The sequence below is a fragment of the Anomaloglossus baeobatrachus genome, chromosome 3, assembly GCF_048569485.1.
Source record: "Anomaloglossus baeobatrachus isolate aAnoBae1 chromosome 3, aAnoBae1.hap1, whole genome shotgun sequence".
Taxonomy (NCBI): Eukaryota; Metazoa; Chordata; class Amphibia; order Anura; family Aromobatidae; genus Anomaloglossus; species Anomaloglossus baeobatrachus.
In genome coordinates, this window is record NC_134355.1 from 461,794,131 (window position 1) to 461,810,249 (window position 16,119).

The 16,119-nt window shown below is 44.5% G+C and overlaps 1 long non-coding RNA gene across 1 annotated transcript; it reads right to left on the reverse strand.

The window, feature by feature from the left end:
- Nucleotides 1–10,785: 10,785 nt before the first annotated feature.
- On the reverse strand, nucleotides 10,786–14,900 carry LOC142295427 (uncharacterized). The gene is made up of 3 exons (XR_012751453.1): nucleotides 14,832–14,900; nucleotides 13,182–13,351; nucleotides 10,786–11,006 (listed from the first exon to the last, which is right to left on the reverse strand). It is a non-coding gene; the product is annotated as an uncharacterized LOC142295427 (long non-coding RNA).
- Between the last annotated feature and the right edge of the window lie 1,219 nt (nucleotides 14,901–16,119).

The following is a 16,119-nucleotide window of genomic DNA, read 5'->3' on the forward strand; positions in this document are numbered from 1 at the left end:
CAACATCAAAAGGGAAGGAAGGGGAGACCCTGTGTCTAGGGAAGGGGGAGATGGTGATCCCTGACCAAGCCTACTGCTGGGCCCTGACTTTCATCTCCACCCTAGATAGGTTCTGCACCTATGCAGCAAGCAGGATATCTGGCCCTAGGAAACCCTTAACTGGGCCCTAGGTAGGGAACAGATGGGATCAGCTTTTCATCAACCCTTATAGGAGGTAAATGACACACAGGGATAACAAACAAGTGAAAATAACAAACAGATTATGTCCAAGAAGATTCAGAGAGAGGGACTGCAAAATGCAAAAACGTTACTCCAGATGATTGCAAGCTGACTCCTAGCACTCAGGATCTTTAGGTAGTTAGAGATATCGCCAGCACAGACCAGAAGGGAATAAGAAAATTTAAGGACACAAATGGAAGTTCTGAAGAAAACAGCTGAAAGGGTGAGTAACTCCGCAGGGTCCTAAATGGAAAAGGACGAACCCCAAGCAGAGGAGATACATAAGATACCATATATGTGACGCCCTGGACTAGCCAGGTAGTCACAGATAGGCCCAGCATAACACCCGTCCCCCTAAAAAGGTAACAGCAGCCAACCACATTAAAACCTAGTCACCTCCCTCAGAGCTTAATGAACACCCCCCAGGGGTCAGAGCCAGGCAGTTGGCCACGCCCACCGAGGCGTCCAGAGGGCCTGAGGCAGGAAACAGTAGTCAGTCAAGTTCAGTTGTCAGTTGGGAGTTGTCAGTTGACAGTCAGTGGAGTTGTGAGGAGTAGAGTGCAGCAGGCCTGTGGAGACAGGTCTGCAGCGGAAACTGACAGGTGTGAAGGTCGTAGCCCGTACACCTTGGCTAGGAGGCAGCCGGTGGCCTTAGCCTGCAGGAGTCGGGAAGACGGCCAGGTGGAACCGTAAGGGACTGGGACAGGGTAGTGGCCCGCCAGTATCGAACCGGGGAACCGACTGGAAACCGGAGAACCAGGGGGCTACTCAGATCCAGAACGAGGCCCAGAAGCCACTGGACCATGTCGAATTTACTGATTGAGGTCTGAACCTTAGGTCCTTTCCCATCTCAAGTCCCGACAGAAGGCAACAGCCCACCGAAGGGGGATAGAAAGCCACCACACAGGCAGAGAGATCCCACGGGCCAGCTCCTGCGGGCAAACGGACTCAACCGACACATACACAGCCGGGGAGCGGACTTCCGTTGCTGAGGCACAGGCAGTAAACACAAACATAACAAGGTGCAGAAAAAAGGCCAAGACCACCAACCCGGGTGGGGGACAAGACGCAGCCGGCTGCGGGCACCAACCACCATCAACTTTGTTTATCAGAGGCTGGCGTGTGTCAATAATCGTGAGTGCAACAGTGCCATCCGGCCGCGCTCCGCCCTGCACCGCCCAACCACCACTCTCCCCAAGCGAGCCCCGGGGCCACCATCCCTGTCCACGGAGGGGTTAACATCTTGCTGCACGACCATCTCCCCCGGGTGCTCCCGTAACTGCAGCGGTGGTGTCTACACCTTCACCACGACCTGTGGGTGGCGTCACGAACTCAAACATGGCTCCGGCCATACACCTACCTAACCACCCCCATCGAGATCGCCAGCAACCCCTTGCAGAGCGACGTGACCCCCGGGTCCGGAGGCGCTCGAGCCACCCACCAAACGAGCCCGGACCCGAGCGGCTCGGCTGCAGCCGAGTGCGGGGCGGTACATATACACCAAGCAGGAATAAAGGTCAGGGAGCAGTTTGCGCAGCCAAACGCTGTGACCTTCTATAGCCGAACACCAAAGGACTGTTTTTCACCCATGACAAATGGATGTTGCTGAGTGATAATTTCAAATCTGCCATTGTAGAGTCTAATACATTGTAGAGCCTGAACATTGTAGTGCCTGTACATTGTGCCCAGCTCATGTATTTGGAGAAATGCACCCTATAAATAAAGCGGGCTTCCTCAATATAGAAATGCCAAACATGTGGACACTATACGTGGTTAGGTCTAGTTCCCTAAGGTTGGGGATTACATTAATATGTCTTTTATGTTATATACCTAAAAAATATAGACTGTAATTTAGCGGGATCCATCCAAAAACCTGCAGGAGAAATTATATACCCTCAAAAAAAAGTTCTTGTACGGTGAATACACACTACTCAAACTTAGCATACAACCTATTATCCATGAGAATTTGTAGTACCTGTCTGTTCTATATGAGACACATAATCCCTTGAATATATGAGGATGTCATCTAAGTAAATTACAGTCTTCCCCAAAAGATAAGAAAACACATTGTTATCGAAGTGTTGGAATATAACAGGCACGTTGGTAAGCCCTAACTGCATCACCAGGTTTTCAAAGTGCTCCTCCGGCGTATTAAAACGTTTTCCACTTATCCCACTGTTTGACCCGGATCTGATTTTAGGCCCCCCTAAGGTAAAGTTTAGAGAGCCATTTAGAACTGGCAATCTGATTAAAAAGGTCAGTGGAAGTGGAAGAGGATAAGGATCCTAAACCGTTATTTGGCTCCCAGACGTCCAGGCACAGGTGTAACCCACAATCCTTATGTGATGCCCTGGCCTATCAGGTCGTCACAGGGTTTTGTGCAATCTGCCCTTCTGTGCAATGTCCACCTCCTCCTTGGTTACGGGTCCCCAACTATGGTGTTGCCATCATCAGCTAATCAAAATTCTAGGAACACTCTGCACCACACCCACCAGACACACCAGTGGACGGCCTGAGTGGAATAGGGTCGCCCACGTGGGAGGTTGGTTAAGGGGAGGTCAAGAGTGTTAGGAGTCAGTCAGAGAAAGGGAGAGTGAAGTGTTGGAAGTGAAGGAGAGAGGAGGTCAGGAGCCGGGCTCCTTGGAAGTAACTAGGTGGCAGACGGTGGTCTGGGCCTAGTAGGAGCTGGACCCTCGGTCGCAGCGGATCGTGACAAGGGGCACGGAACTGTCGAGGAGGACAGCCGGCGGCCTTGTACCATCACCGGGCTGGGACTAGGGCACGACGGGGCATGTGGACCCTAGGTCAGGGAGTAGCTTCAGGCAACCTGACAATTTACCCGACGAGAACGGAACCTTCAAGATCCGCTCTCCACCCGCTCCAAAATCGAGGTACTAGCGCAACAAGGGGGATAGGACTTTCCACAAAAACGGTCCAGCAAATCCCAAGCGTGAACCCTGAGAGCAAGCTCCCACACTGGGGAGCGGGACCCGACTAGTTCTATACTACCGGGACCAACTGACAAGTGAACTTAGTGCCTGGAGGAAGGTCACAGATCATCAGGCAACACCATCGGGGATGGGACCCAAAGTAGCTCCCCTCAGCGGCAGCGGTGTCCAGAACTTTGGTTTACCAAGTTGTCGGTGTCAGCTCTATGGACTGAGTGAGTACGCAAGCGTCCCTTTCACCCCCAACGGCACTCCTTAACACCATTACCGAGTCCCGGAGCATTTCCCCTACCCGTGGAGGGGTTAAAACACCTAGCTGCCCACTCCATCGCCCCTGGGTACTCCCAGCTGCAGCGGTGGTACTCCACCTTACCACACACCACGGGTGGCATCACGAACTTTAAATACACTATCCTCTGTAAATACACCCCCTTTATTTGAGTGACCGTACGACCCCCGGGTCCGGAGACCCCTCGAGCCACCGTGGATCCGGATCTGAGCAGCCCGGCTGCTGATGCGGGGGCGGCACACTTATTTTTGACAAAGAAGAATCCCGCCACAACTGGCGACAAAGATGCCCTAATGTGCCCCTTCACTAAACTCTTTGTTAAGTATTCTTTGAGAGATGATCTCTCAGGACCAGACAAATTATAGTGTGTGCACTTGGGCAATGTTGCCCCCAGGATCAATCTTATGGAGCAGTCATAAGTAGAGATAAGCAAACCTCTCAAGGTTCAGTTCGTGTTTGCTAAATTTACTTGCATCAGACGAACAGTTCAAAGAATATATCCGAACACCATTGAATTAAATGGGAAGCAAAACGTATGTGCTAGTAAGGCTAGGAGGATGAGGTGTAGTAGTTTTGAGTTAGACCTTAGTTTACTTTATTTTCTCATGAGTGCACTATAATGCGCATAATATCTTGCTTCCAAAACTGTGTCCTCAAATTACGCCCTACTCCCTGTTCTGTGTCAACACCCATCTATACCTCACTACTCATTCTGTATCAGCACCCATTCCCTCCCTTGCTCCCCAAACTGTGTCCTCAAATAAACCATCCCACCCCAATTATAATAAATCTTTGGTGTGTTCAGCTCCACTAAAGGACTTAACCACCAACCACCAACTCTACAGTACCGTCAAGTGACATCAGCAGCATGATCAGATTACCTGATCACCGTGCTGATGTCACCCTAACCCAGAAGTGCTGGTGGTCAAGGTCTCAATTGTACTCGCATCTGAAAGATGCTGTACTTTCTCTGAACTGGCTGTCAACGTGACAGCTGTCTTAGAGAATGGCTGCATCCCAATTTGAGGGGCAGTAATTTGCAGCTGCCAGGGGGACATCTCGGACCTCCATATCAAGGGACCCAGCGGCGACCCCTGCCAGTGGCGCCCAGGGAAAATGCTTGCTCGCTCAGTCCCCCTGGATACACCAATGATCATTATTCTTCTCTATATACTGTCACAGTATAACTCCTGTCCTCTATAGTTAGTCCCTCCTGCAGTGACTCCTCTCATCTATACATAGCTCCTTCCTGCAGTATATCACTCCTGTCATCTATATACACCCTCCTCTTGCAGTATGTCACTCCTGACTTATGTCCAGCCCCTTGAAATGTAATATTAAAATGTATAATGCTATAAAATAGCAATCTCAGTATTACATTTTTATTGACCTGTCACTGTCAATCAGACTTGTTTCTTCCAAGAACCTCCTTCAGTGTCATTATCCTGACCCCCAGCTATGATATTTCGACACTAACATATGTTCTCTGCTGTGTTGAAACATTATCATTTGAGGCTTGAATACAAGTATTTGTGGAGGATTTTAAAAGCGATGACACAGAAGAGCAGGTGAACAGCATGGCTTGAATTACTCAGTTTGATGTTTTATAACACTATATTCTAAATTTCTAAAAGCAAAAAAGAAAGAATATCATTACTTACAGCAAGATGGAATTGCAGCTGTATATTGCTCAGGCCAAAAAGACTACTACTACTCCAGCAGGATACAGCTAAACCCTCACTAGGTGGAGGCAACACAGGTGCAGGTGGAGCCATTCACACTCACTTCCAAATATGGAGGAGGTAATGGCTGGATGGTAAAACTGCACACTAGTGGCTTGCATAGAGCACTGTTCACAGTAGCAGACGCACAGTCACAAACCTGCAGCCTATTAGGTGACGCCCATACTATTAGATCAGGCGGGCTGCCAAGCCGTACCCCCACTGCGCGCTACATAGGGACAGAAACTCTAATGGCAAGGCCGAACAAAAAGGGGCCTGGCTGCATCCTGTACAAAAAAAATATATGAGGTTTTTTGTTAGCGTTATGGCCATAAGACGTATGCCTACAACCCTCGTCACGGGAACCTCATGCTTGTAGGTCCCTACACTATATATAATATCAAAAAGCAAAAAAGAAAGAATATCATTACTTACAGCAAGATGGAATTGCAGCTGTATATTGCTCAGGCCAAAAAACTACTACTACTCCAGCAGGATACAGCTAACCCCCACTAGGTGGAGGCAGCTGTATCCTGCTGGCCATAACGCTAACAAAAAAGCTCATATATTTTTTTTGTACAGGATGCAGCCAGGCCCCTTTTTGTTCGGCCTTGCCATTAGAGTTTCTGTCCCTATGTAGCGCGCAGTGGGGGTACGGCTTGGCAGCCCGCCTGATCTAATAGTATGGGCGTCACCTAATAGGCTGCGGGTTTGTGACTGTGCGTCTGCTACTGTGAACAGTGCTCTATGCAAGCCACTAGTGTGCAGTTTTACCATCCAGCCATTACCTCCTCCATACTCCTCCATATTTGGAAGTGAGTGTGAATGGCTCCACCTGCACCTGTGTTGCCTCCACCTAGTGGGGGTTTAGCTGTATCCTGCTGTATCCTGGAGTAGTAGTAGTTTTTTGGCCTGAGCAATATACAGCTGCAATTCCATCTTGCTGTAAGTAATATATTCTAAATTTCTGGTAAAAATAAATCAGGGATCTGGACAAACGATTTCAGTAAAAAAAAATTGAGAGTAACCAACTACCCCTCTGGAGCAGTGTTTCTCAAATCAGGGAAATTATATTATACATACATACCATATAACATATATAACATATATAAGTGCATCTCAATAAATTAGAATATCATCAAAAAGTTAATTTATTTCACTAATTCCATACAAAAAGGGAAACATATATTATATAGAGCCTACAGCCAATGAAAACCCAAAAGTCATTATCTCAGAAAATTAGAATAATTGCCACACAACACCTGCAATGGCTTCCTAAGCATTTGAAATGGTCACTTAGTCTGGTTCAGTAGGTTACACAATCATGGGGAAGACTGCTGACTTGACAAATGTCCAGAATACAGTCATTGACACACTCCACAAGGAGGGTAAGCCACAAAAGGTCTTTGCTAAAGAAGCTGGATGTTCACAGAGTGCTGAATCCAAGCATATTAATGGAAAGTTGAGTGGAAGGAAAGTGTGGTAGAAAATGGTGCACAAGCAACCAGAATAACTGCAACCTTGATAGGTTTGTTAAGAAAAGGCCATTCAAAAATTTAGGGGAGAATCACAAGGAGTGGACTGCTGCTGGAGTCAGTGCTTCAAGAGCCACAACACACACACACACACACACGTATCCAGGACATGGGCTACAAATGTCGCATTCCTTGTGTCAAGCCACTCATGACCAATAGACAACGCCAGAAGCGTCTTACTTGGGCCAAGGAGAAAAAGAACTGGACTGTTGCTCAGTAATCTAAGGTGTTGTTTTCAATTAAAGTAAATTTTGCATTTCATTTGGAAATCAAGAGTCTGGAGGAAGAGTGGAGAGGCCACAATCCAAGATGCTTGAGGTCTTAATGTGAAGTTTCCACAATCAGTGATGGTTTGGGGAGCCATGTCATCTGCTGGTGTAGGTCCACTGTGTTTTATCAAGACCAAAGTCAGCGCAGCCGTCTACAAGGAAATTTTAGTGCACTTCATACCTCCCTCTGCTGACAAGCTATTTGGAGATGAAAATTTTATTTTCCAGCAGGACTTGGCCCCTGTCCACACTGCCAAAAGTACCAATACCTGGTTTAATAACCACAGTATCACTGTGCTTGATTGGCCAGCAAACTCACCTGACCTTAACCCCATAGAGATTTTGTGGGGTATTGTCCAGAGGAAGATGAAAGACACCAGACCCAACAATACAGATGAAATGAAGGCTGCAATCAATGCATCTTGGGTTTCATAACACCTCAGCAGTGCCACAGGCTGATTGCCTCCATTCCATGCCACATTGATGCAGTAATTCATACGAAAGGAGCCCCGACCAAGTATTGAGTGCATTTACTGTACATACTTTTCAGTAGGCCAAGATCTCTGAGTTTAAAATCATTTTTTTCAGTTGGTCTTCTATAATATTCTAATTTTCTGAGATAATAACTTTTGGGTTTTCATTGGCTTTAGGCCATTATCATCAACATTAACAGAAATAAACACTTGAAATAGATCCCTCTGTGTGTAATGACTCTATATAATAGATCACACTTTTTCTATTGAATTACTGAAATAAATTAACTTTGATGATATTCTAATTTATTGAGATGCACTTGTATAATTCATAGGGCTAAAAAGTCTGGTAAGGATTGTGGTGATACACTCAATGAAGTTGTCAAATTCTTTTTATTGTGCGTCTGCTATAAGGATATGTACTATTTTCTTCTAAATCCTATTGGATAGGTTCTGCTTTAAAAGAATGCAAAAAGAGCTAGACAAACAAAAGCTATCAGTATTCAATCAAGCATTCTCTGAACATGAAAATATCCTTTAGAGCCACAACTGAGCTGCTATTCAGCCTCTTGAGCGGTTATTCTAACTCCTGCTATGTATTACATTGTCTATGGGATTAACATATTTTGTCAACAGCTCACTCATCTTAATAAAAAAGATGACAGGATACATTTCTCAAGTCTTGCCACAAGAAATAAACCTATTAAGCCACTGATAGTATCTGAAGAATGTTGATTTTTAAAGTCCAATAACAAATGACAATATAAACAAATTATTAGTTAATTCTAATTAATTGTAATATATCATTTAAATGGTTATTACCATTTCCAAGTTCCTATCCCAATATGTACTTGGTGTAATACTAATATTAGCAAATACCTCCAATTAGAAATGTAGTATAGTTCTCCTGATACAGCCATGTCTCTTACCTCATGTGCAGGACATTGCAGCTTAGGTATCAATGGAAACGCTCGCTCATATAGTGACAGTTACAGTGAAGGAAATAAGTATTTGATCCCTTGCTGATTTTGTAAGTTTGCCCACTGACAAAGACATGAACAGTCTATAATTTTATGGTTAGGTTCATTTTAACAGTGAGAAATAGAATATCCAAAATTAAATCCATAAAATCACATTGTATAAATTATATAAATCCAAACACCATCGATGTATCTCAGGGCACATATGATAATGCCAGGAGTGTAAAGTCACACTCCAGCTGTGATATATATAAAACCCCAACTGTAAATCAAGGGTTAACTAGTCAAAACAGCAACTATATTGAGAGCATAGGGGGGATAAATACCTGTGGACATGGCAAACCTGATGTTAAAAGAATGGAGACCCCGAGAGGCAGAGAAGGCCTCGATGCGCACTTCACCGCTGGATGGCTTTGTCAGGAGGCATGGTCTCGGATTGGAGTGCCTGGTGACTGTGCTTCTTTACATGCTTTGGAGAGGCTGCTCACCACAGCCACCTATGTTCCATCAGCCTCATGTCTATGTTATTTTCTATGTCATTTATAATAAAGGTAATCATTTATTATTTTTAGTCCTCCTTTTTGCTTCCCCTATTTTGTGATGGTTCTTATATGTCATTTCACAAAGGGTGTTCCTGTTTTGCTCAAATATTACAACCCTCTCTGCCTGTGACATGAAGGCTGAAGCTGACAATACCCTGCCAAAGTGTCAGTTATAATCACATACAGCTCTGCAGTGATAGGCTAGGTTCACATTTCCGTTGTTTAGGATCAGTCACAATCCGCTGCTCTGATAAACAACGCAATTCGTTTGGCGGATTCCGTTGTTTCCCATAGACTTGTATGAGCGTCAAGTAACGCATGTGACAGATGCAAAACAACAGGAATGTGAACCTAGCCATGGCAGAGAGCAGCCATCACACACCACACTGGTAAAGCCCCTTTTATTTAAAATAATCTCTGGAGGCTGAGTTATCTTCCAGGCAGCATCCACCCCATAGCCTGGAAGAACTCAATTACATAAAGTGATAAAAGATGACATCCGCAGCAAGGCATCTGATATGAGGCATACAGCTATGACTTTTTTCAGCATTCTGCAACCTGTATGCCCATATGAATAGGTTAGATAGGTCAAATGGGGTGACAGATTCCCTTTAATTACAGTGTGATATTTTAAGTAGTATTTTTCGATGTATTAATCCTGTTCAGAGATTCTTTTAATCTTATGTTTCTGGGAAGCTTTAACACTAATTTTACGTTACCATCCCATGACGTCTGCCACCCAACTTTCCCAGAGTCTTGAATGGTAACATACCAGTTATGCACTAATATGAGAATATGGATGTTACCCACTCTCCTGCAATCTATTAGTCCTAAGTATAGCGTCGGCACAAATCGCTCCTTCCCTAACCAACAGACTTGTAAGCATCTGTTCACATGTTTAGTTGACAGTCGTTTCTGTTTTGCAAGGGATCTATTTAAAAACAGTTTTGTTTCTGTTGGCTTCTTTTTTTCTGATAATATCAGATCTGTTTTGACTAGAAGTGTCCCTAAGATACTCTAGTTTCCTGTAGATGTACAGTGTTGAATAACAAGACTGCTGAGACCCCAACAAACCCACAACCAATCGTCCCATGTAATGAAGAATCAGACTCAGGTATATAAATCAGAACTCTTTTATTTGGAGATTGAATAACCAAATCTCATCTTTTAGTGGATGGTGGTCGGTCACAGCCCAAAATATCAAAATAAAAGTACTGTAATAAATCACAGTAAGCCAGTACAAAGCGTTGCGCCGCAGCCGGACTCCCGGCGCGGGTTGCTTTTGTACCAAAAACCACCAACGTTGCTGAATTGACCGCCAAGGAGGAGCAAAGTAGCAAACTGTGCTCCGACCCCCACCCAGAAAATAAGGCATGCTCAATACCAACCTGCAAACGAAAGAAATATATCCACTCTAAGTTATGTTAAATGTATACCAGCGAGAAACAGAAGCTCTGAATCGTCCGCCGCAAATAAAACTTGGCACTCCAGCTTGAAGTGTACCCAACGATCCTCCAATAGCCAACATGCATTCATTGCGAGGAATAACCTCTGCTAAACCAATAAAAGCTCCTAAAGCAACGCGGAACTCATAGTAACAACCTGCAAATCAAAGGACTATTTCAACTTTAACAATGTTAAATGTATACCATAAAAACAAAACAAAACGTGGCACTCCAGCATGGAGTACTCAACAATCCATCAATAACCGTCCTGGCTTATCTCACAAAGAATGACCTCTGACTAAACCAATAGAAGATCACAAGCAATGACCTGACTAAACCGATATAAGATCCTAATGCCACCTGGAACTCATCATAGTGAAATCTACGCAGAACAGGCAGAGGGTGTCCCCAAAATGGAAAAAACAGAAACACGTAGAAAGGCGTTCAGTGGGATCATAACTTTCAGCAAATCGGAAATCGGTCCTGCCAAAACTTGTCTCAGATGCCTTCCACCTGCATAGCTCTCCATTCTCCGGGCTGCTCATGGTGAGCAGCCAAAAATCCATAGCACGGATCTGACACCATCTGAAAAAGAGAAAATTGTTACCAAAGCAATAAACCGGTCTAATATACCTGAGGAAACAATCAGCATGTGAAGGCTCGGTGATTTGACATTGGAATCCAAATTGAAAAGACCAATTGTACAAGTTATGGTATCATAACAAATATCATCAGGACTGGTACTGGGAAACAAAAGTGTATTATTCCACTTCTCCTATGATCGGGACCCTGCATACCACCTAGTATGCAGAAAACAGTGCACTTACCACACCTATCAGAAGTACGCCTCTACCATTTTGTAAGAGATATATATATATTTGTAAGAGATATATATATATATATATATATATATTTTTTTTTTTTATTTTTTTTTTTATAGTTTGACCATTCTAATAATTTTATTACTTTTTCCCATGATGACGGCAAAAGAGCAGGTAAGTATAGACTAGTAAAATTGGTCCAAGGATAGAAAACGAGGCACTCAAGAACAAATATCTGAAGGCTTGGTTGTTGGACCTTGAAATCCAAATGAAAAAAGTTCAAACGAAAAATTTACGGTATCAAAGACCACTGGGACTTGTTTTGGAAAATAAAAATTGTATTATCCAGTCGAACTGTAATCAAGACTCCCTAGTCTCCAGAAGACCAGCGCAACGGTGTTTAACCATACTCACAAGAAGTGGGCAACTACAGTCTCACTTTTTTTTTTTTTTTTTTTTTTTTGCGCCACGCTATTTATCTTTTAGTCCTTACTGGTTTTGGAAGCAAACACATAATAGCGAACATATGAAAAACCGTGCCTACAAATATCCTTGCACCATGTTTTACCATAAGCTTACCATGTTGTAGAGACCTCCCAGGAGACCTCACAGCATCATCGACCATACACATCACTTCGCACAAGGGGTGGAAATGGATCCCCTCCGCTCTGGAATTGGGGCAAAGCTCCCAGAGTATAATGAAAGCAAGAAGGAGCGTAAACAACAATTATTTCTCCAACTAAACCGTAGTGGGGCCAGGACCAATTGGACACCAAACACTAAAGAACCATAATCTGATGGGTGATGACACAGGGGTAAAAGGAGAAGCCATGACAAATGGTCTAAGAATGGCAGTGCTCATGTTAATGGACCAAAAGCAAAAACAAAATCTGAAGCGTGGTATTAGTGGGAAACACAGAAATGTAAGGTGAATTAACCAAACTCTAGGATACCCGAGACGCCCTAACGCACAGGACCCGAAATATTTAAAAACAAATTCCCAAACCAGAGCCTGAAGTAAGGCAATTAAAGGATGAAAGGGAATCTATCAAACCATCAGACGTCTGGCCCTAAAGCGTTATACGATATTGTGATGGGGGAAATGTAAAGTGTCAACGCTGGGACTGAACCAGGGATCTGTATGTTACCCGCACAATTACCATTGAACTATACCTCAATCACGGTCAAAGGCCCATTGTGGAAAGGGGCGACTGGCATGGGAAAATTCCCACATCAAGAGAAAAGGAAAAACCGACAAGGGAAATCCCACCCAACGGGTGAATTAATTACCAACAAACAAACAAACAATCAATAACAAAGTGTGCGACTCTAAATAGGGGAACGCTGGACCAAACCTGAAGGAACATGACGTGAGTAATAAACTGGGCAAGCATTAAATCATCAAGCGGTGTATTTTAGAAAGATCCCGTCACGCAATTAATGACCATTCAAGGAAAGGTCTAAAATGGCTCAATAAAATAAGAGGAATAGAAAGCCAAGAAGAGTGTTATAAATTAATGTCTTGCTGCAAAGCGATCAAAATTGATAGATTATATTATATATATACACAGCATATATATATATATATATCAACTAATACTGAATGGTGAATAATTGTTTAATAAGGAATGGCTAATAATTAGGTAAGTAACAGAGGGCTGTCACAACAGAAACTGATCCAGTGTAGGTGTTGGAAACTGAGGCCCCTGTAGGGGAGCGGGCGTGAAGCTTTGTTGGCAAACCCCTCAAAAGCAGATGAACATGTGCGCATTGTAATTAGCAACCTAGTAAATCAGCAGCTCTAAGAAATATCCGGGGGTCAAATCCATGATGCCATGCTACATTTTTTCTTTTTTTTTAAAAAAAAAAAAAAAAAAAACTTTTTAACTGGAATCATGTCTTATTTCCCCTCCCAAAGCCCTGGAATAAGGGTACTCACCACTGTCTTGAGGAACCAGGAGGGGCTGGCTGGCACGCAGATGCCTGGAGGGTCGGCGATGGGACCTATGACGTCCTTCTGCGGGGACATTCCGAGGAGCGAGAGGACGTTCAGATGATGAAGGTGAACGACGTAGTGAATGTCTTCGGTGATGACTCGTTTGTGAAAACCTGTGGTAAACCAAAACGCCTGCTCCAGCTATTACAGGCCGGCCAGCGGTGAAAGATACCTAGGAGCAGGGTCGTGCAGAGCGGGTACCACAGCCGTAACGGCATGTCGGGGATCCAGCACCCGCATGCTCAAGATCAAAAGGGGGGGGGTAGAAGGGGCCATACCAGCGGGAGACAGCACAGGTAGTGATTAATAATGGAGTGGGGGCATAACATCAGGGACAGGGACATCAGGTGCCTTTATTATTATAGCCTCAGCCACCGGCAGAGACTGTGGGGTAGGGACATCACTGGATGAGGCACTGATGCTGGACAATTAATGCAGCTGCTAATTCTGCGAAGGGGGTGAGGTGCAAAATGTTTGGGCCTCTTCCAGGAATGATGAAAGCTGCCACATGATTGGGGCATGTACAAATTGCAGAGCGGTGTTTCCAGAGGGGGTTACACACACACACACACACACACATATATATACACATACATACATACATACATGCCCACAAACACATATACATACATACATACATACATACATACATACATACACACTGTCCATAGCCTATTCATTTATATATATATATATATATATTTTAATTTTATATCCTATTTAATTTTATATATTTTAATTTCTTTATTTCTTATATATTTTTATACATTTCTCACTTACAGCAGGAATATATAAAATATATATATATATCTATCTATAAAATAGATATATATATCTATCTTGGGACACAGTAGAGTGGGGTGTGCAGGCAGGGGAGGGGGGGAGAATTGTGACACTGGATAGGCCACGCCCACCACCTGAAAGGAGCCCATACACTCCAGGATCAACTATACAGGTGGCTGCGGGTGGGCGGGGCCAGAAGTGTGACGCGACCCAGGGAGGAACAGTGCACGGGTGCCGAGCAGACAGCACCAGAGGTGAGAGAGTGAAGGGGGGGGGGGGGGGGCTGGGACTGCAAGGAGAGTAGCCCGTGGTGCGGGCAGTTAAAAAGAGATAGCAGCGCCGCGCTCCCTGCATAGAGGGAGAGCAGCAGCCGCTCAGTGTTAATAGGGGGTAGGGCCAGTGCACAGCTGCCGGCTCATATACTAAAGGGAGGAAGGTGGCGAGGCTACAGCCCTCCGTGACTGGAGGTACATAGAGGGAGGGAGATGGGAGGGAGATGGGGGGGAGCGGGCGGTTGGGGGGGTGTTTGTGTAAATGAAAGGGTGCGCGCGCTGCGCTGCCGCGCTGGGTAACTGTTGGTTTGGTGGGGCAGGTACTGAGGAGGGGGGCACTATGGGAACAGTGCACTGGGGTTTAGGCGATCCGGCTGCCGAGCACGCCGACCTCCCGCTGGCATGGATGGGAGCAGGGACAGGAGTTTGACAATCAGGAGGGACGGGACACCGGCCAGCAATGAGGGATGGCAGCCATGCATCCCAATCCCTCCTGATAGTCCGGGATGGCAGCGGTTAGATCGACTGCCGTACTCACTCTCTCCAGGTGCACAGCGGGGACAGCTGCCTCCGGGTCCCACAAAGTGGGGAGAGACCGGAAGAGGCCGGAAAGAGGTTTATAAAGGGAGGAAGCAGGAGAAGGAGAACAGAACCATTGGCTGCAACAAAACAGGGAGGAGGGAGAAATTACATGGGACGACCAGATTAACCCCTTATCACGGGGCACAGCAGTCAGGGGGCCCTCAGTCAAATACTGGGATGCCCCACATTGAGTGTCAAAACTTATGACCTTCCATTGTGATCTGTCTCACATAGAGATTGGTGATTAAAGCCAAAACATCCAGAGCACGTAAACAGAGAAGAGCCTAACTAGTCCTAGCTTTGTAATAAATGAGGCTTGAAGAGGTTTTACATATTTGTTTAGGACTCTGTATTCAGAGGTTCACTCTGAGATAACATTTTTAATAAGTCATTATTGACGGAGTCTTATCTGGCATGTTTCGGTTTCATATATATTCAAGGGTTCTGGTCCGATGTATTTTCTTTGTGCCTGTATGTGTTTTGACCTTGTAGTCTGATGGTAGGAATTTCCTTCACTCTACCATTATACTTTTGTCACTTTTGCACCTGGCATTTCATGGCAGTAATATAATAATGGAAGAAAATCAAAAAGGAGACAGTTGCACTCTGCAGCGCTAAGACATGTGGAACAACGAATATTTGAATATAGACATGAATTACTGCTATGAAAAACATGCAAAAATTGAGATACTTAGCACACAAAAATGGCCAGATTTTATGTGAGCCCAACAGCCAACGGCAAGGCGACCTCAGTTTTGTTGGGTCCCTACCAAACTAATGCCTCTCCTTGGGTTAAAAAAATTTACAATTTATGGGCAAATTATTCAACATGTCTTAGCACTACAGAGCACAACTGTCTCCTTTTTTTACCATATATCATGTTCAAAGAAAAAAGAGAAAATAGTCCAGCTGGGAATCCTCCGGATATAGTAAAAGTTAACTTTTATTCCAACATCTCCGGATATAGTAAAAATTAACTTTTATTCCAACATTAAAAATTCTCACAGTGCACAGGCAATTCCATACTGACTATATAGGTGGCAGGTTACAAATACAATGTGTTTTGGCACTCTGTCACCTTCCTCCTTTTTACTGTATCTGGAGGATTCCCAGCTGGATTATTTTCTCTTATTTCTTTGAACATTTTGTGCGGTAGGCTGCCATGAGTCCATGCTTGCATCCTGTACACGTTCGAGAAGGTTTATTCGGGCAAACTCTACAACGGTGAGTGGTTCTTTAGATTA